Source organism: Dermacentor silvarum, chromosome 10, assembly GCF_013339745.2.
Source record: "Dermacentor silvarum isolate Dsil-2018 chromosome 10, BIME_Dsil_1.4, whole genome shotgun sequence".
NCBI classification, from domain to species: Eukaryota; Metazoa; Arthropoda; class Arachnida; order Ixodida; family Ixodidae; genus Dermacentor; species Dermacentor silvarum.
In genome coordinates, this window is record NC_051163.1 from 13,192,330 (window position 1) to 13,213,441 (window position 21,112).

Below are 21,112 nucleotides of genomic sequence, written 5' to 3' on the forward strand. Positions count from 1 at the left end.
TGGCGACACTAGCCCAAAGCTGTCGCCATGGCAACTGACTGAGACGGTTTCTGTTTCGGCAACGCGCGCGCGCGCGTTGTTGCCGCCGCTGCTTGACGATTTTGTTGTACCACAGGCAAAACAGGTTAAGTGCAACGAACATCACTCGTGCGTAGTTTGATGAGCCTGCGTGGCTTCATCGATTGAGCCCTGATGTATGAAATGCTATCCGGTTCCAAGGACGAATTGTCGGTTCGATTGCGAAAACCCAGAGGTCGTGACCGACCTCTCCGGCGCACGAACTCGTTCGAAAGCGGCGTCACAAGGTGTGCTACCCAAATACGAGCCTGAAACAACCATGCAGGTAAGTTAATATTTCTTACACATTAACAGCGCACAAATTCGTGATGCTTGATCTATATTCAGCGCTTGAAATACATGGTGTGCGCGCAAGGAAAATGCGGGAACCATTAATCACGGACGATATACAGCTGCGTTTCGTGATATGCGTTCAAACGATTGGGAAATATCTATAAAAACCCAACATGCGACTTACGAGGGTTTTTTCGTCTTGTTCATTAGCTCTGCTGACCTTTACTCTTTACCTTTACACGCCAACGACCTTTACTCTTGGTACTGCATTATGAGCATTCGCAATTCTCTCGCCGTGCAACGTAGCTTAGAGGCATTATCAATGTATTTAAGCATGTGTGATGACTTTGAAATAGCGTACGAGTTTCTTGGAGAGTAATACACAAAAAGTAAGTCGAAACAGTCCTCAGTGCTAACGCTAACATTCGAGTAGTACGCGTGTTTCAAACACCTTCTTCTACCTTGTGGTGTCGATTCCATTAAAAAAAAATATAAAACAATGTGGACTATCTGGTCAAGGAAGCATACAGTCACCTCTCTCTGAAACTATATTTAATGCATAGAGAAGGGCTCAACGTTCCTATATATCACGTCCACCACAAAGCAAGATGGCCGAAGTATACAGGTGGATGTCTGTATACTTCGTGCTTAAATTGTTAAGAAAGTTTCTTGCGGTAGTTACAAACGCTCTTCAAGCTGTGATTGCCCACGTGTGTTCATTGTTTCGAAATTGGCTGACCATGTCGAATTTGCACAGCAGATATGCAGTGACCAGAGCTCTAATTAAATGAACGCAATCACAATTTTATTATAAAACTTTAATTACAAGTCGGCGCGCGCGGTGATTATATACAAAAAGAACAACTGGGATCGTTGACTTCGCTCCATATACTTGGGAGAAAAAATTTGTCATCTCCTTCGTGCGCCATCAGACAAATTAAAAATGGAATGAAAATAAAAACAAATGCAAGATGAACTACAAAGCAAATGCAAAGCCGAGGTATGAACCCGCGTTTAGTTTTTTTTTTTTTTTTTAGCTGCCCAAGTTATCTTATTTTATTTCTTATATTTGCGATCATCTTACCTTAGACAGGTTTATCTCAGCAAAATGAAAACGCTATACGCATACAGTTCTTTCAGCATTCGTTGGCGCGCAGATGACTTTATGGCCACAAAAACAAGCCACCCGCGTTGAACATGCAGGTCCTTACTTCAGCACATGCAAGGGGTCGTGTTTGATAAGGGCGCTGACTCGCCCGTCAAAGGCGGTCACGTCTCATTAAAGAGCGTGGGCCTATTTAGCTTCCGACGTTGTCATGGCGACGTTTGTTGCCTTCGGCGTGCGCAACTGGTATGGATTTCACGGAGCACGAGGCTTAGCGCAAAGCGGCGAGCTTTCGATCCCTCATCGCAGATGTTGCGCAATATATCTAGAGAGAGTTTTTGCATTAGCGAGAACCTGTGCTACGGCTCGTAATTCTAGCTTGTTATTGTGTATTTTTTTCTTTCCTTCTTCTTTCTTTCTTTTTTTTTTTTTTTTTTTTTTGCTTTTTGGTGCAAGTAGGGAGTTTCGAATATAATGCGAATATTCGAAAAACACGGGCTTCAAATATCGAATTGAATACCGAATATTTTCTTTCTTCTCGAAATAAAATGTTTTAAATCCTGTTTTAAAATGCTGGACTTGGCGTCAACGACATTATCGTGACACGCCGTGTGTTGCGTTGTTGAGCTCGAGGTCGTGAGTTCGACCCCAGCCGCGGCTGCTGCATTACGATGGGGGCGATACGCAAGAAGGCTCGTGCACTTAAATGCTCCTTATAGAACCCCGGGTGGTGAAAAATTATTCCCGAGTCCCCCAATACGGCGTGCCTTATAATGGGATCGGGGGTTTGACACGTAAAACATCAACATTTTATATTCAAATAATTTAATTAGTGTGACGTCATGTAGTAATAAGGCTAGGTATGATGACGTTTCTCATAAAAAATAATTCACAGGGTCTCTTATATTATCCCTAACACGACTTGAAGGCGAAAGCACAAGTGCCGATGCTTTAAACACAGACACATGACGTACACATCCCCCTTAATTCGCTTAGTCTACTTCGCTTAGTCATCCTTATAAATTCGCTTAGGCATCCTCTTAATTCGCTTCGTCATCCCTCTTAATTCGCTTAGTCATCCCCTTAATTCGCTGAGTCATCCTCATAATTCGCTTATTCAGCCTCTTCATTCGCTGAGTCATTCGCTTAATTCGCCGTCATCCACTTAATTCGCTTCATCATCCTTCTTTATCATCCATCTTGCTTGCTTACGGGGATACGAGTGCTTATGGGGGTATGAGCCATTGATGATGATAGTTTTTGTACCTTTCGTGTCGTCCACGCGTTTTCGCTCAAGGACTTTGAGGTAGACCGAACGATGAGACATATAAGGCTTTCGCCTTAAAAGGATGACTGCAGCGCGCGTTTCTTTTGGCTGCATGCACTCGCGTGTGGCAGCCGCAACGATCACAAGGATGATCAAGCACGTGACGTCATGACCCACCCACCTGCCGGTGGGTACTGAAGTAAGTTATACGGGACGCCCCGGCACAATTGCCGTTATTCTTTATAAGCTTTAGAGGGTGCGGATCGTCATTAAGGACAAAGCAATTAATGATAACTCCAAAGTGCATTGTCAATTGACGTCCACGGGCATAGCTGCGAAACTTCCGAAAGCGCGAACGTAGTGTACTACATTTTCACGCTTCTCGCTGGTACCACTCCTCCGTGAAAACCGTTACAGGATGTGCGACACTACAGGCTACCTTATCGGCCAGCTGCGGACGACACACGTTAACCAGGCTCTTATATGGTGTAGCCTCCTGTATCGTGTTCAGTTCTGACCTCTTTTTGAGTGAAGAAGACGCCGCGCGCACGCATTATATCTCGCTACACGCACGCGGAAGCCGTCGGTCACTGCTTGCAGAATATAGCAGCTGAGGCCCCGGCTTAACCTCTACCGCTCGATTGCGAAAGATAACCGCGAGGCCCTGTTCGGTCGCCGGTCCCTCTTTAAGGTTGGTCACCGCCGTCTCCATCGGAGCCCGCTTATCTCTCGCACTAGTGCTATCGCCTCGTTTCGTGTTCGCGGAAGCTTCACTCTTTTCGTTGCGAAAGCAAATCACAGTCTTACATCGGCGACACTAAAGTTGGGTACGAAACGTAGATACACAGCAGTCTCAGGCGGCTTGGGGTTGAAAGCGCGAGTTCGCGTCCAGGAGACGCTTTCTTTCGATGATATTTTCTTTCGAGAATCAAGATCAAGAACCATAAAGACATTACAGACTACTTCTAGTAATAAAAAATATGGAATTGGTTCATTTTCCCGCCGTTTCTTAATTCGAACTCTCGGATAATTCGACCAGATCTTGCGGTCCCGCACGGGTCGAATTAAAGGGAGTCTACTATGCATACATACAGCGGGAACGTGTACAATCGGTCAAAACTTTACGGGACACAGCCTTCACGAGAAACGTTAATTTCTTTTCTGTTAAGGCATGATTGTTCTAATTTGAGAGATGGCCACGTAGGTTCCTAAAGCCGCTATACTCGCTGAAACTTCGAATTGGAGGCTAGGGGCCCACCTATAGGCTTCGCGGCAATTCTTTTTTTTTTTTTTTTTTTTGGGGGGGGGGGGGGGGGGGTCCTCGCAAATCATGTCTCCCGTAAACTTTTGTGGCAAACTGTACTCGCAGCGCGCTGTATTTACTTGCACTGTCCCAGCAATTATAGCCCAACTCAGTTTGTTAGCAGCGCGTTCCTTTGACGACGGTCGAAGCCACATCACGCGATCGACAATAACCCTTTTCTTTTTATGTCATTCTCACGCTACAAATGGTAAATTCTGGTCGATTGATTCGGGAGGTTTACCGTTCCAAAGCAAGAGCAGCTGGATTGTTATCGAGGGCTCCGGATTTATTGTGACCTCCTGAGGGCTTTTAATATTTACACCCAATGCACGGTACACGAATGTATACACTCGAGTGAAAAAGCCTAGAAACCACGGCATCAGCAAAAAGATAAAAAATAATAGTAATTTTTTTTATAGCAGAGCAGTGCAACGTGAAATTATATTCATGCATGACGCTGGTCAAACAGGCGCACCAAAGCAGTACCCCTTGATTTCAGCCTTTAAGCCTAAGCTGCGAAAAAAAAATAAAAAATGAGCGGCACCTTTGGTTCTTAAACTTTTGCACTCGACTGTGCAATTAGATGGGAATGCGGAATCCGTGGCATCCGTGGCCAGGATTTCAACCCACGGCATCGTGTTTGCCATAGAGCCCCATTCCGCCTGTGAATCATCATGGCGGCTGATCACGTGAATTCGTGAATCTAAACTTGCCTGCTAAATAAAGGGGGGAAAAAGAGAAAGGGGAAACTTTTTCATGAACTGCATGTAGTACAATAAATCCGACATGTACATACTATGAAACTCTATATACAGGGTGCTTCAGGGAAGACCATCTCCAGTTATTAAGTATAGAGAATAAGAAGCAGTGGGTACGTACTCTCATGGCAATTTTTCCCTTACGTATATCTTTTTTCTTTTTCCTTGACGAAAATTTGCAGCAATTGGGTACGTCATAAATCGGGAAAAGATAGATACAAAGCTATTTATTAGCCATATTTCATTAATTATCTTTTAAATTTATAACTTTACAACATATGTCGAAATTGCGAAAATTAAATGGCATCAGAACTCCAAAGTTATGCGGGCGTGCCTTTAGCGCTGATCTGCTTCAATTACAGAAGTTCAATATTTTCGCTATAATAATTATGGAAAATTATTTAGTAAAATGTAGTTTATTGAAGAGCTTGAAGCCCAAACATCGATGTCCTCTATCTGTTTTCAATTTCGCCCAGCAAGAATGGTGATTTCCTGCATATAATCCCGATTTTTTTGTTATAATTACGCACAAGATTGTCGCCTGACGCATCTGCTTAAAAACAACCTGTATGGTTCCGTGTGATTATTAGGTTGTGAACGGGCAGTTGAGAGCATATATAGTTGAAATGCGCAGAGATTAGGCGGTACGTTTATCTTATGACCTTTCTCTAATACCCTGAAAAGCTGCAAGATTATTTTGTACAACCACACGCGTCATCACCCCTTATTTGTGGTACTTTAATGGCGACAACAATAGACCCATTTCTTATCAGCGGGTTATATTTACAGGCAGGCTATGAAGAAAGGTAGATTAAGACTACAGATTAGGGCTGTATAGATTAACGCTAAAGCGAGGCGGAGTTCGCGAGCCTCCCTACGGCACATGACTTCTTGCCGTACAGATTTATTTATTTATTTATTTATTTATTTATTTATTTACTTGCAGCTTTTCAGAGTTCACATTTTTTAGCGAATTTTCTTAGTGTTCCATCAAGCCACCGTACAAAATGTCAGAACTTGAAGGCCGTATTCAAGCATTGCTACAGCCGAAATTTTCCATTCGAATTCAAGCACAAACGCCCAGACCCATAGACAAGAACAAGAACAAGAACAACAGTTAAAGCAATGAGTGAACGACTTACTCATTCACTCGTCACTTCATTCATTAGTTAATAATTCATTAAATTACACTAGTGGCCAACCATCTCCGTTGTCCTTGAAGCAGTTCGCGGCTCAGATAGAAACTCAGAATGAGGACAAAAGCAAACGCATTTAAATGAATGAATGAATGAAATGAATGAATGAATGAATGAATGAATGAATGAATGAATGAATTCATTGATCAGTGAATTCAACTTCGGTAAGCTGCACATTTAGTCCTTCTCATTCCTGCGTGAAGTCGTTCGGGCGCTGAAATATGACCGGGCTATCACGTCTCATCGGACACGCGAGTGGAGAAAATCCGATGCCGAAGAATTCGCGATCGAAAGTCCCTCGCGCGTAAAACGAGGCGACTACATGTGCGGGAGAACGAGAGATGGCGAACACCGCCGAATGCAAAGGTATAGACTCGCTTTGGTCGCTTACCGCGTGGTCTATACTCTATACATGACATGAGGAACCGGACAAAACTGTAATTACTATATGTGTGTGTGCGTGTGTGTGTGCGTGCCGTGCGTGCGTGCGTGTGTGTGTGTGTGTGTGTGTGGGTGTGTGTGTTGTGTGTGTGTGTGGTGTGTGTGTGTGTGTGTTGTGTGTGTGTGTTGTGTTGTGTGTGTGTGTGTGTGTGTTTGTGTGTGTGTGGTGTGTGTGTGTGTGTGTGCGTGCGTGTGTGCGTGTGTGTGGTGTGTGTGTGTGTGTGTGTGTGTGTGGTGTGTGTGTGTGTGTGTGTGTGGTGTGTGTGTGTGTGTGTGTGTGTGTGTGTGTGTGTGTGTGTGTGTGTGTGTGTGTGTGTGTGTGTGGTGTGTGTGTGTGTGTGTGTGTGTGTGTGTGTGAACGAGAAGAAAGGGAACCGAGGGGCCCGATTTCATTATTGATAACATAGGAAGCCAACAAACATAGACACCAAGGTCAACATAGGGGAATCATCAAATTCACTCCCATTTATTTATAATTTATTTTAATCCAATATGTAAGTAAATGTAATTTCCCCTATGTTGTCCTGTATATATATATATATTGTCACGCGCAAGGTTTGTTTGTTGTCTTCAGGAAGCGTTGGACTAATGTCGACGTTGCGTAAAGGTGCTTCAGTAGTGCCAATTGCCTCGGAAACAAAACATTCAGTGACATCGGCGATTGGGTCGGCGTAGGCGATGACAGTACCGGGGAAAAGGTGGCGGTGTTCGTAGCTGAAGTTCGTGACAAGAACGTCAGAGTGGCCATATATATGCATCACGACAGCTTAAGTTAGTCATACGGTGTTATGCAGTTATGTGGCATGCTGTGTAATTATGGCCCACTCGTCTGAAAAAGTGGTCTTTGATTGCATTCGGTCTTCTTCGGTGCTTTCGGGGATTTCATTTGTTTGCCATGTGATCAGGAGTGACCGGTGCCACAGGCGCCAACATCTCCTGTAGCATGTTATTAAAAAGTCGGTGAGGGAGAACTTTGGGCTGTAACTGCCGCTACGTTTTTTCCTTTAAAGCCTTACTTTAAAGCGGTAGATTCTTCTTATCGCTTTATTTCTATAATTTATTTATTTATTTATTTATTTATTTATTTATTTATTTATTTATTTATTTATTTATTATTTATTTATTTATTATTTATTTATTTATTTATTTATTTATTTATTTATTTATTTTTATTGCTTTGAACGTATGGATGTGTGCTTTAGTTTTACGCAGGTGAAACTAGAAACAGGGGTATAGGAACGAGATACAGCAGAGGAGACCCCACATCATAGGCCACTCCGAATTTTTGCGAATACCTGTCGAACAGGGGTGCATGCAGTATTAATGGCATAAGTTATGCGAAGTTCCCGACGAGGTAGTCTTCTGGAGGAAAGTGTGGTCAAAGGTGCGGAGGCTGAAGATGGTGTATAGAATAAGTGTGGCGGCTTGCTTAAACAATAAATGTTGCGGTGTTCTTATGCCAGGCAGTAAAATAGTACACAAAGCGAGAAAGAGAGACATAAGAAAAGGCGTGGAGGTCGCATTCTTGTGTGGCTGCACTGTGTGGAAACTGTATTTAGGTATATGGGCATTTATGCTACATAATGCGTCCTATACGTGTAATGTGACCTTCGTTTCTCAATATTTTTTTTCTAAAAACATTATAAGAGAATATTCCGTTCAGCATATACAGCTGCCCGGTTTTCTCTCAGATTACTCGAACAACATTGCATTTCTTGCTATGCATCGTTCAGCAAAGGACTTGGCACATGTCGTGGCTTGCCTGGTTTGTCAGGGCTTTTATTTGCCTCCTGGCGGTGAGACCAGCCCGAGCGGAAGCTTGATTCTCCCACGGAGAGATGCGCATGTAACGTTGGTTTTCCGTTTATTTCGGATGAACCAGGCAAGCAAACATTTAAAGTGTTGTATTAATTTTTAAAAAATCCAATCTTGCTGCGAAATCTGAGCGATGGCGAATCAGCAGTAACCGAGAAATCTTCTTTTAGCTTTGTTAGAATGAAAGTTCGCACCGCTGCATATGTTTTTGCATGACGTCTGTGCGCATGCGTTCATGCGTGGGTGCCTGCGTGGGTGCACGCTATAGGAAAGGCGCATGCAAACATATCATTGGCTCCGCTGAGGCGGCACAGAGGCGACGTGAGACGATCTCAATTGGCAGGTCATTGATCTGCAGTTGACTTAAACTAGAATGTGAGCGTTCTTATAACAGCCTCACGTAAATTTTGTTCGGCTGAAAGAAGTCGCTGTAACCGCTTCCATCGGTCTGCCCATTTTCCCACGTCTGTAATAACGAAAGTGCCCACGCAAGTGAGCTGTATTAGGCAGCTGCCCGCTGGGACGTACGGACTTTGCGAAATGTTTTCAGGCCGAATGCACCTGTAACGCAGGATGTCCATTGTTGAATTAATGAGCGAGAGAACAAAAAAAAAAAAAAGATAACCACGCTACGTGGCCTGGCGACTGCTCAGACGACACGGCCGGCGGTTTTGAAACATTTTGTACAAGTTGCATAAATGAGTAAGCACCATGAACGAACTTTCCGCAACATGTGCTTTCAGATTCACATCATCTGCCTGCCTTGGGATCCTGGAATTTGACTGGTCGGGTTTGACTAAGAAAAAGCAGCCTGCTACGCTACCACTAGTAAGTGTCAATTTTGTTTACGCTCTTCTCGATATTTTGCACCGTGAATCACACTGCAAAAAAAAAAAAAAAAAAAAAAGACCTGTCCGTTCAACGGCATATGCAACAGAAACCGAGATACACTAAACGTCTGCGAAATAAAGGTGCAGGGAAATATAATTTTGCGATCTTGTCAAAATAGTGTCTACGCACTAATAACTGAACATTAATTACAATTTTCCAACGGAAAACAAATATTTGAATAGCATTTTAGCGCTGTTTTTGTTCCAGAGGCATAGTAAAACCTACTGAAACAAAACTCGGGTTTTACTACATGAGTGTCATATAAGGAGCTATACCTATGGCCCTTTGCTACCTCATATCGACAGTTTTACTTAAAACGGGAAGTCTCTCCAAAACCTTATAGTTCTGTGTACAGAATCGCTACAAAGTACTTGAACGCGCGGCTTGTGAGGTTAGAAATTATAACGACGTTGTCGCTATCTATACGTCAGCGTGAATCGACGGAGTCGCTCGTTCACCGATTCGGGTCATCGCTAGGGAACATGGAATCGTTTTTCCTGTAGGTCCAGCCGTTTGGCAGAGCTGCGTGCGAAATGGCCGGTGATATCGCCAACGCCATGCACAAGATATCATCTCGTACATATAGTTACTGCGGTATATTGTGGTTTAACAGCGATAATAGCGACCGACAAAGGAGCGTATGGTGGACTGTATACACAGGTCTCTATAGCGCCGCATTTTACGGCTCAAGTCCTACTCAGACACAAAGACCGCTCAGGGACAAAATTGTTGTTCAGTCTGGTTCTTATTACAGCCCGGCATGTGATCAACGAGGAAACCCAATTTCTTTAAAAGATCCCGGTTAGATGCCTAAAGCATCTTATCCATGAATGTTGCGAAAGTATCCGTTTTGTCCCGTTCCTTAATTGAGGTAGAATTCCATTTTCTTGGCATAAACAAAGAATGGAGAAGGTGTAACATCGAGTGGTATGTTCGCATGTTGATGCTGCGTCTTAGATTTTCATGTCAGCTGGCGGTATCTCAAACGTACTTCATGAGTGCTTTCCGTCGTCTGTGACGACAGCACGGTGTATACGTCAAATTGGTGTCAATTTTCCCGATCGTTGACACAAGAATGTACTTTAACCACTTCCGTATACATGATAAGGATGATTTGGTGGGTGAGTTGATATTTCATTCTTGAGCCAAGTAGCGCGAAAAAAAATAATATAGCAGAAAGGTTAGGGCGGACACCGCGTTGTATCGCATTCAGTTCTTCCTGCAACCGGCATTATTTCCGGGATCAATATTTTACGAAATCGCTTCGGACAAGTGAAAAGTGTTGAATGCAATGAGTAGATGTGTGCGAATACCAATTTTCGAGACCTAATCGAATACAAACCGAATAGTGTTAGAAGCGAATCAAATTGAATCAAATATCGAATAATTTTCGAACAGTTATCGAATTATTGAAGAGCCATCTTTCAAATTAATATAAAGCGATGTTCACATGTCCCAGTATTCATAACGTCATCGATGTTCGATCATTACACTGCGCGTATATACAAAGGTTCGCATATATAGAACCGGTAAAGTCTGGCTGCGACGTAGCCGGCTCCGCTGCGTAAGTTCTCGTATTATGCCTGTCTGGATGTCTGTACCCGCCTGGATGAAATGTACTGCACATTCGCCCCAATTTTGCGTTTGAATGCGCACAGTTGATGTTTCGAAATTTTCGATAACTATCCGGAAAATACCCGTATTTACGGATAGGGACTACAGTCGAACCCGGATATATCGAATCTGAAGGGGATCACAAAAAAGTTCGATAAATAGGCAATTCGATGTATAAAATAAACATTTTATGCAGAACTTGTCAAGAGGTTAGGGGCAAAATTACAGCTGTTCCATATACACAATAATTTGTTATATGTGGGTTCGATATATCCGAGTTAATTCGACTGTATTCGATTCGAAGAGCGAATTGAATAGTACATTATTCGGTTCGTCATTGAAATATTTCGAATATTCGCGCGCCCCTGATGAGTATCTTTACGTACAAGGGGTTGCATGAGGCTATGGTTTTTCGCTCATCTTTCGTTGCGCTGTTTAATCCTCGCGAACACAATTCAACTCGCTGCAGCTGCCACGTTCCCGTGAGAAAGTTTCGCGGGCATTAAGCGCACGATACCAGGCTCCTTCACTGCCAGACAATGCGATACGTGGACTTCGACCGTAAACAATAACTCGATCGCCGCAAGCAGGCACCAAGCCTTTCATCCTGTTCGGTGGATCGGCCAATTGAACGTCGTGACACACGAGGGGTCTGCGAGTGGCCAACAACCGGCCGCTTACTTGCGGCCCAAGCAGACATAGGGCATTTCAGAACGTTATATAATGCGTCTTCGGCACTCAGTGAATCCACCGCTTCAGCGGGAGTTAGGAAATTGAGACAGCGCTGAGTGAGCCGTCAGCACTATATCCAGATGAGTTTTGTCGCTTTCTCTCACCAGCAAACTCACGGTGTCTGCTATTCTTTCTGCTCGCGAGAAGAAAAAAAAAAAAACTAAATAAGAAGAATAAAACCAGAAAGATGGTGTGGCGGGCGACTTGCCAGTTGGTATTACATTCTTGAGGCAAGCAGCGTTAAGCAATCTTAAGCAGTATAGAAAATTGGGTGAGTTGGTATAGGTGCAGAAATTTTAATACGACAAAGGAAGACAGGCTCAGCGCTGTGCCCATAGATCTTCCATTCTGTCGTATTAGGTTTTCTTCGCGCTGCTTGCCTTAAGAATGAAGAAAGAAAGAACATCTTCTTGTATACAAGGAGAAAGAAGAGCAGATTTATTTAAACGCAATGTATGTTAAAGGTACACCAGCGGGAAAACACTAAATCAGTTTTAGACTGATAAAGTATTCTTTAAGAACTGTGTTATTTTCGAATACAGATGTACAAATAAAGAAACTCTGTCATTATAGAAGAGAAAGAGTGAAGGCTGAACCTCTGTTTCATGAATTTTGCACTGAAATCCCAGCTCTATTTTAGAATACAATGTAGTCCATCTTTACCGATAAAAAATTGGCTAGGCCTGAGCAGACGCCGACAAAACACATGACGTCATGAAAAAACGCAGGACGTCATGGCGAGCTGGGACGGGAACTTCTAGGTGGCGTCACTGTATACCTTTTGCGTCACCAGTTTTTACGTTTGTTCTGCCTTATTAAGCCTCCTCTCGCAGTATGATGCCCTTTTTTGGTATTGCAGAGGGGTAATTTACTAATGCAGCTCAACGTAATTTGCTCTTTGGTGTGCCGCTTTAAGGACCGACGCAGCAACACATAAAATTGTGCCGGCGCGACTATGTTGGCTCCAGTTCCGGGTCCCATGCAGCGCCGCGCACTTGCGTCACCTTGTCCTCTCGTTGTGCAATCTTGAATGGATACTATACCGCCAATCAGCCCCACAGTAGGCGTGCCGTGCTGCATTCAAAGTCAGCCCCGCGCTAACCATGAGTGATGGAGCTGACTCGTTACCGTCGATACGAAAAGGAAGTCTGCTTATTGCACTGATGTCAGCCGCGGAATAGCAATTCACCGTAAGCTCTTCAGCCAAGAAGAAAACGTGGAAAAGAATCTTGTACTTTGTGAATTGAACTGAATGTCATATTTCATTTGTAAATTGTTATTCATTGAACTGCGTAATTAATTATTCTCCGGGATTAACTTTCATCCATGCGGATAGTGCTACGCGGATAGTGGGCGTCAGTGACATTCTGTGTGCTTTGGTGAATGAGACGTTCTGCTTTCATCTCAATTTATTCTAGCGATAACTTCACTGCATTCGTGACGTTTTATGCTTTCTGCTGGTAACTATTTAAAGAGTTGAGATTACTTATGTTTGCCACTAGTCATGCGCCGACTAAGCATTATGCGCGATATTTATAGGTATATACGGTATACTTGCAACTTTATGTCAAACTCTTAGCAGATGTACTGCTTGTGGCTGTGACCAAATGCGTAGAGCATCGCATTGCTCCCTCTTACTATGTAGTGTGAATTTTTTTTTTTAATGCGATAGCAATTTTATGGGCACTCCAGGCGCATTTTTGCCGTCGCCTTCGCCGTGATGTTCCGTCTAAAGTCCAAGGGCGATAACACCGTCGCCACGCGCCGTTTGCTATATGTGAGAGTGAAAGAGTGCGAGGGGAGCAGACGATCGTGGCTAAATCTCGCGCGCGCCAGGGAGGAAAGCGGGGACGGAGCGCGCTGTCTTCTGTCGCGCGCAAGCCACCCGGGGGGAGGTTGGGGGGCGGCATTGTACTGTGGCCGCGCGCGGTACGTCGCGCACTAAATTAGCAAGCATGGTGTCAGCGCCCACAGGCAAACATGAACGCATCACAGTCGATGACCGCGGACACTCGTTGTAAAAACACTGACGTGAAGCGCGGAAGCAGCAGCGAGCGAAATGACCTTCGTGCTGCCTATCGTTGCAACGCAAACTGAGCGGCGAGAACGCAGCACGCACAAAGGTATGGTCTGTCGGCGCACCTACACTGCCCAGACTCTGACCGCAACGCAGATCGCTTTCAAGATAGGGGGCGAGAGACAAAGATTGTGGTTGCGAATAGGTTTTCCTATTCGCAACCACAATCTTTGTCTCTCGCCCCCTATCTTGAAAGCGATCTGCGTTGCGGTCAGAGTCTGGGCAGTGTAGGTGCGCCGACAGACCATACCTTTGTGCGTGCTGCGTTCTCGCCGCTCAGTTTGCGTTGCAACGATAGGCAGCACGAAGGTCATTTCGCTCGCTGCTGCTTCCGCGCTTCACGTCAGTGTTTTTACAACGAGTGTCCGCGGTCATCGACTGTGATGCGTTCATGTTTGCCTGTGGGCGCTGACACCATGCTTGCTAATTTAGTTAGCGAATCTTTGCAAGTTAATACAGGCGATAAAACTACTATCGTTACTTACTTCGTATAGCTGTCTACTAATTTCCTATCGCAATCGATGCTTCGCCTTTCGGGCGACACTGCGACTTTTTTCTCTAAGCGAATGTGAAAGGTTTAGATTATTTTATTTTTTTTTCTATCTGTACTGTCTCATCGTTCAGTGTTTCTTGTTTGTTTTCATCATATGAATGATTTCGGGATTGCCGGGCCCTTCAGTGCTAAAATTCCTATACTATCGCAGTTAACACACACATACATACACCCACACACACGTACGCACGTACGTACGCGCAAAAAAAAAAAAAACAATCAATCAATCAAACAAACAAGGGATTAATCCTAGCCTATAAAAGGTGTTGGTGCATCTCTCCGTGTGACGCGCCCCATGCCAATCTAACGATGAAGTCATCCTTTATTCGAGTTCCTTTCGCTTTGTTTCTTTTGCAGGAGCCACAGCGTACTGTTCAGGCTTGTCGACACACGGAGGCCGTCCACCACACAGTCTGTCCTCCCGCCGCTTGACCACCTTCATGCTCATGCAACCGCACCACACCCCCGGCCCTAGCGGGTCCCTAATGTCCTGCGACGTCCACTGCCCATGACGGACGTGTCTCGGGGAACCCGTCGCCGATTCCCCACGTTCAACCGCGGAGCTACAGCCGTGCAGTGACGGCAGCATCTGTCCAATCGTTTATAGGGTTTTCTTCAAAAATTATTATAAGAAACTCTGGCACTAGGGTCTACGGGGGCTGTAAGTACGGCGATTCAGCCAGCGTGGGAGTTACGAGTATAGTACACGAATTTGTCTAAAAATTTGTCCTTCTGGCTTCAAACAGCTCGGATAACATTTTTTTTTTTTTTTTTTGCGTCAGCAGACGAGTACAGATGGAAGACGTTGACAAACTGAAGACGTTGTCCTCGTCCGCTGGTGCTAAAAATGTTATCCAAGTTAGAGGTGCCAACATGCATCAACATATAGAGTAGTCAAACGGCTTTGCGACTTCGAAAATTGGTCATTTCCGCCGAAATAAAGCGTTACAAATGCAACAATTCGCAGCGTTTATGCATATGCGCAGACGCTTGTTGGTTCGCTGTGCTTAGAGAACTCTGGAAATTTAGGAGGATAAGGAGTGATAAGTAAGCCACAAGAGCGTATCAAGTCACAAGCACGAATATTAGACAAATCCATATGTAATAGCCATCATCCCCTGGTTACAGTACACTGGTAACTGAAGGATATATCAATGCACGAGTTCTCTGTTGTGATTATTGTAGTAAATTTTACGCAAGCATTGATTCGCTTGCTCATTGCCTACACACCAGGCACGCTATCAGTGCACATATGACGGAAGAGCTTGCCTTTTAATCGAGCCTCTTTTAGTCAGGTTGCATTGTACTCAGTTCTCACTACATTTGAAGGGGTGCGTTACATTTTCGAATCTCCTTGTAATAAGCTGTGTCGTACTTTAACTTTACGAGTTGTCTATACGCCACAATTACCACAACTCAGTGCGTGGGCTTAGAGAAAACGACAGATTCGTGAAAAAAAGATAGAGAGAGAGAAAAGGTCGCTGCGTCTCATAGTAATATACGTGTATACATCTGTTCGACTCAATGTATCCCTCCTTGCAGAAGCCGTAAAACCCACAATTCTTCCCACACCTCTGTCCTTCCGTCAATACTGAAAACAAGCGCTAAGCATTCGCTGCTACAGACATTATTTCGTCTTGACGCAGGGCACTGTCGTCTACAATTGTCGCGAGCTATGTAACTGTGTTTCCACTTACAGGGAAAGGAAAAAATAATAATGAAGCGCATCATCTATGTCTATGCTTGTATGTCTGGGTTGTATATTCACACTCGAGAATGCTTTTGCTCTCATATTCAAGAATTTTTACGCCCCCGAATTTATTGAGTTCTTCACTATATGCTATCGAGGAAAAGCCGGTGGAGTCGAAAGTCGTGTAGATCGCCGGCGGAGCGATCCATGGCACACCACCTCCTCAGCCCCGGCTAGCTACCTTGCCTCTTTCCGCTAGTTCAAAATTCTGCGATGTCATTGTCCTTGCATACATTTTGGCTTGAAGTGCGGCGAAGCATATTTAACCGTTACCGTGCGCTTTCCCTCCACCCCCTAGTTTTGTTTTATTTTCTCAAGCACTTCCGGGGTTCTTTATTAAAGGCAATCACCCCAAGCAACACTGTCGTGTTCGCTTATGCGCATGTATCACCGCTTCGACTATATATCCCAGGTGCTATCCTCTCGAGGCACTTCGCTTCGCTTCGTCTCGTCCCTCGCGCGACGTTCACGTGCACACAACTCCGAGAGAGACGTGAATTCTCAGGAATCTGCCATATCCAAGGGTGCGTGTCTCCGCTGCTCCGGCAATCACGGAAAGCAGCGGTCGACCACCCCGACCTGTAGCGTTGAGCCGATAGAAACAAACAGTTAGAGTGCGGCTTTCTGTGGCTTGTGTATAACTGTGAGGCTTTCGTCTGCGTTTTTTCTTTCTTTTTTTTCGCATTTCGTATACATTCGTGAGCGTGTGTGCGGTGTGAGTGAGCGAGTAGGTGAACCAGTGCAAAACTTCGGGAACACCCCGGCAGCTAAGTTGAAAATCCCGCGCTTTCCTTACCGCATTGCCACGTGCCAGCACCTTTGACTGCAACTAGACAAGATAGTTTGCACCTACTTCATCGCGGACGCCATCTTTGGGTACTAGCAGATACCCGCCGTGGTTGCTCAGTGGCTATGGTGTTGGGCTGCTGAGCACGAGGTCGCGGGATCGAATCCCGGCCACGGCGGCCGCATTTCGATGGGGGCGAAATGCGAAAACACCCGTGTACTTAGATTTAGGTGCACGTTAAAGAACCTCAGGTGGTCCAAATTTCCGGAGTCCCCCACTACGGCGTACCTCATAATCAAAACTGGTTTTGGCACGTAAAACCCCATAATTTGGGTACTAGCAGATCGAGAAGCGGCGCAAGCAAGAAACCTGACAGCATGACAGGGGCGTCTTTCGTCGAACGTCAAAGCGATAACAGTGATAAACCGGTGAAAAACAGTCGCCGTCAAAAAAAAAAAAAAAAAAAAAAAGAATCTGTCGCCGTCAAAAAAAAAAGAAAAAAAAAAGAAGAAAAGAAACAGTGTGCGCGTGATAATACGGTGCACTGATGTCATCGTAGCCGCCATGTTTAGGTACTAGAGCGTTGAGAACTGCTTCCGTGACGTCACATGAAAACTATTCATGGACGTAGAGCTGTAACCTTGGCCCCCCGCTGACGTCAAAGGGCCTAGACATATGCCGTGGAAGCGCGCTAAAATTGACCGAAGTGTGGAAAGTAGCCAGCTGGCGCGCGGTTACGTTCCGCTAGAGTTGCTGTATGTGCTCCTCTATACAGGAGTTCTACGTTCCGCCATCCGTTCCGCTGCGTTACGCTTTCAGTAGTGACAGGCTATCGTGTGACGCTTTGCGTTTCGCATTGTGCAGTGGCGCGCCCTTGCGTAACGCTTTGCGACGGAGTGTGACATGCATGCTCTCGCATCTCCTCGACGAAGCCATAGGATGCCCACACGGCTGAGGGAGAGATAGAGTTATAGGAACAAAAGAAAATGCGCTTTTGTTATCGTGAAGGTAGTATGCCTTGTTTGCTGTTCTGCACAAGGGGAAGAGAAAAAAGCCCTGATTGTAAGAAGAGTAGGGAGAGAAGAGCACGCGGAATAGCGCAGGTGGATATGTGAATGCTTCAAAGGCTGGTGTCGCTCGTCTGCTGCTCCGTATTTTCGAAAATTCTTGCCAGACAGTATCCAGGGTAGTGCTCCGTGGTTACTACTCGAAAGCAAGAGCTTACGACCGGGTTGAAGAGATTTAAACCAGTGGACGTGGTTCAGGCCCTTATCACAATGCAACATACGTCAAGCTTTTGAATTTAGTCGACGTTTTCCCAAGCACCAAGAATCACCGAGCTGAGGCACCTCATTGAGTGTGCTTGCTCGCTTCAGGTCTTCAGTACAGGAACATTAGTGTTTGTGTTGTACGGCTTACATATCGCGTACGAAGGTCCGTGGACCCTGTACTGCATGGTCGAGTCGCTTGTGATGGGTGCACTGTACATTTCCCAATCGCACCCGCAACTCTAGCGTCGCAGGATTCGACGTGTCGTTTATGTAACCGGAACGTTGACCTCTTTGTTCGTGGGCATCTTATCGCGTGCCGTATTGCGCGGCTATAAACATATCTGTCTGTATCCCTGCCCTTTGGATAATTGCTGCCCTGTGCGAACGTGTAGGCGGTGGCGATGAGTCGCTTCATTTCACATGTCTATCGCAAGCATGCACCCTGCTTTCGAACGATACACATGTCACGTATTCACCTTGAGCGCCTTTGTATACAATCACAGCGATTGTCACGGGCTCTATATATCAAGCCTCTACACAGCTGCCGTGCCTAGTCAAAGTTTTACGAGCTAGCGAGAATCACGCAAAGCCTACAATCGTCATGCCGTGGTTGTGCCGCGAGTCTTTGCTATATAGCCTCTTCTCCACAATAAATGTTTTTGCAACATTCGACGCTGTATACACCACTGCATCCTTCAACCAAGTACCATCGTTTCCTAAACATTTTATCGCAGCTCGGGCTCCTGAAGGGACATCATGTGTGCAGGGTGTCACGAACAAAGGTCAGAGCGTATAACGAAGAGAAATTACACAAGATCTCAATAAGAGAGCTCTGGCGCTTGTTCTAGAGTTTCTTGGGAACTGTCTCAAGTAGCTTTCTCATGGCATATATCTATCACAAGGAACTTGGAAACATAATAAGGTCCTTATTGAATTCTTCCGTGCATGCAGTTTCTGCCCACTTATTTGGTTGATATAGATGATGCACGTGATGTTCCCCTCACATGAACGAACTAGGACCTTCAACGCTAGCATTAGTTTTATTCACACAACTCATTTTGTGACGTGATAGATGTGACCCGTTTTGTTTAGAGCGGAAATTTTCCAGGTAGAAAAAAAGTGTAAGAGTCTTGCATCATGGTCCTAGGAAACAATAGCTGATATGTCTATCTCTTTACGCAAGATGCAAATGATTTTACAGCGTCTATAACTGTAGTACTTTTCTTAGCTCTTTCCAGCGAAGCGCACACAATCGGCGAGCCCAAGCTGCAATGAGAGGCGTGGTCTTCGTCACTGAAGAAAGAATGAAACAGAGCTATCGGATCAGTTCACCTTTTTTCCCCACTAATTTTACAAAGCCTCCAGCCCTGTAAACGAGCAAAGTGTGTGATTCAAAATCCTTCACCCGTATCTTCGTCACTTTTCCATACACGTACATTCAAGACGTTGCCGATGATAACGCTGCTAAATAAGGCCCCTCGCACTTGACGTGTACTCTGTCACGCATCAGCCTCAACTTCCACATCTTTCAACTACTTTGTCAGTCCTCTTACAACGCGAGATAAAGGCATAGGCTGTGCGGGCCATCTGTGATAACGCACCTTCAATGCCTGAAATGCTTCAGTAATTGTGCGAGCTGCTGCAACCGAACGCTTTTGTTTAGCAACTGTTCGGCGTACACGTGACTTCTATGGAAAAGTCTAGTGGCAGCCCTTGTCAGGTAAACAGGCCATCCGTCCACAAACAGAAGATTCGATCAGTGCGGTGCGCCAGCCGCCACCCACTTCGAGTCGATATAACCTATATAACTCCACGTGTGTTCACCGAATGACGAGAAAGTGCAGTGATAGCTAGACCATCGTCGGTTTGCTGTTTGTTCCTTTATATCTAACATTTGCACAACGCCTTCTCGAGCGATAAGACGTATGTATACACTCTCCACCAATATGAAAGGGAACACTTCATCTGTGTTCAAAGAGCGATCCTTGTAAACATAAAACAAAGCGTGTGCCGGTCAGAATCTCACTGATATTTGTTATGTTGATCACCTGCTGAAGATTACGAAATGTTTCCTCATCACAAGCACACACAAGGAAAATTAAAGTCTGTGAACACAAATCCTAATAATTTTCAAATTGGCGCAGTGCTTCGGCTCTCAGCTATATACGCTGCTTTCAACTCTGTCCCACAGAATACTCTTACGATGACATATTAAGACAATGTAGAAATAAACAAACAAGAAAGACAATAAAATAAACGGAATTGTTTCGGTTTGACTTGCCTAATAACAAGCAATGAAGTGGACAAAAGGGGCAAGGGAGAATTGGGCTTCGTTCTTTCCTTGCCTTGTCATCTGTTTATTTCTTCCTGTGCCGCCCTCTTTTCTTTACTGCGTGATTCTGAATAGCAGTTGGATCCCGTGGTCGGGATGTTCACTTAACATAGATCGGAATAAACTTTGTGCTGGCTAAGGGTCTTGATGTAAGCGGTATTTCGATATAAAAGTGGTTGTGTGAGGATTTATGTTTTCGTTTCGCCGTCCGTGTGAAACGTTTGAAAGAGGAAAAGAAAATGCTCAGTTAAAAAAAAAAAAGAAATATTTAAACAAACTTGAAGCAAAGGAAAAAAAAAAAAAAACTCGATGGGTCGGATTCGTTTGCGCTGAAAGCCAGATTTGAACCGCTTCTACTAACGAACGTCCATTTGCGATTTAGGACACAACATTATGAGTGACTTCGCGATACGATGTGTTTCTTGAAAATCTGAGGACACGGCAGAAATACTGTTCGGCGTTCTTACTACGTTGTTGCAATTCGATGAATTAATTGTTGCAGTACTTACATATGTGTCACGTGTGTTCAATTGCGGTGGTGAATGTGCTATCAACTTAACGGAAATAAAACGGCGTGAATAAGAATGTGAAGTATTTTGTGTGTCTCGACCTACATTATTACCGGTGCTATGATACCTGACGGACGAATTGCAAAATTGTTTTTCAAGAGGAGAGTTATTCTGTTGTTGCCACAAAGGCTACGTGCGACCGAGGATGTTGGCTTCAGGCTCATATGCCCTTGCTTGAATTGTCAGCATTTGCTCCATGCTTCGGTAGCGTATTCATTACCACAGTGTTCGTATAAGAAACGTACTGCCGAAAGCAAGGAAGGGTTGGGGTCTAACTTGCCCAACCACAGGATGAAAATG

The 21,112-nt window shown here is 44.7% G+C and overlaps 1 long non-coding RNA gene across 1 annotated transcript; it reads left to right on the plus strand.

The window, feature by feature from the left end:
* Nucleotides 1–8: 8 nt before the first annotated feature.
* Nucleotides 9–20,908, plus strand: LOC125940811 (uncharacterized). Its single transcript, XR_007464020.1, has 4 exons — nucleotides 9–343; nucleotides 8,980–9,064; nucleotides 14,461–16,748; nucleotides 16,993–20,908. It is a non-coding gene; the product is annotated as an uncharacterized LOC125940811 (long non-coding RNA).
* Nucleotides 20,909–21,112: the final 204 nt, after the last annotated feature.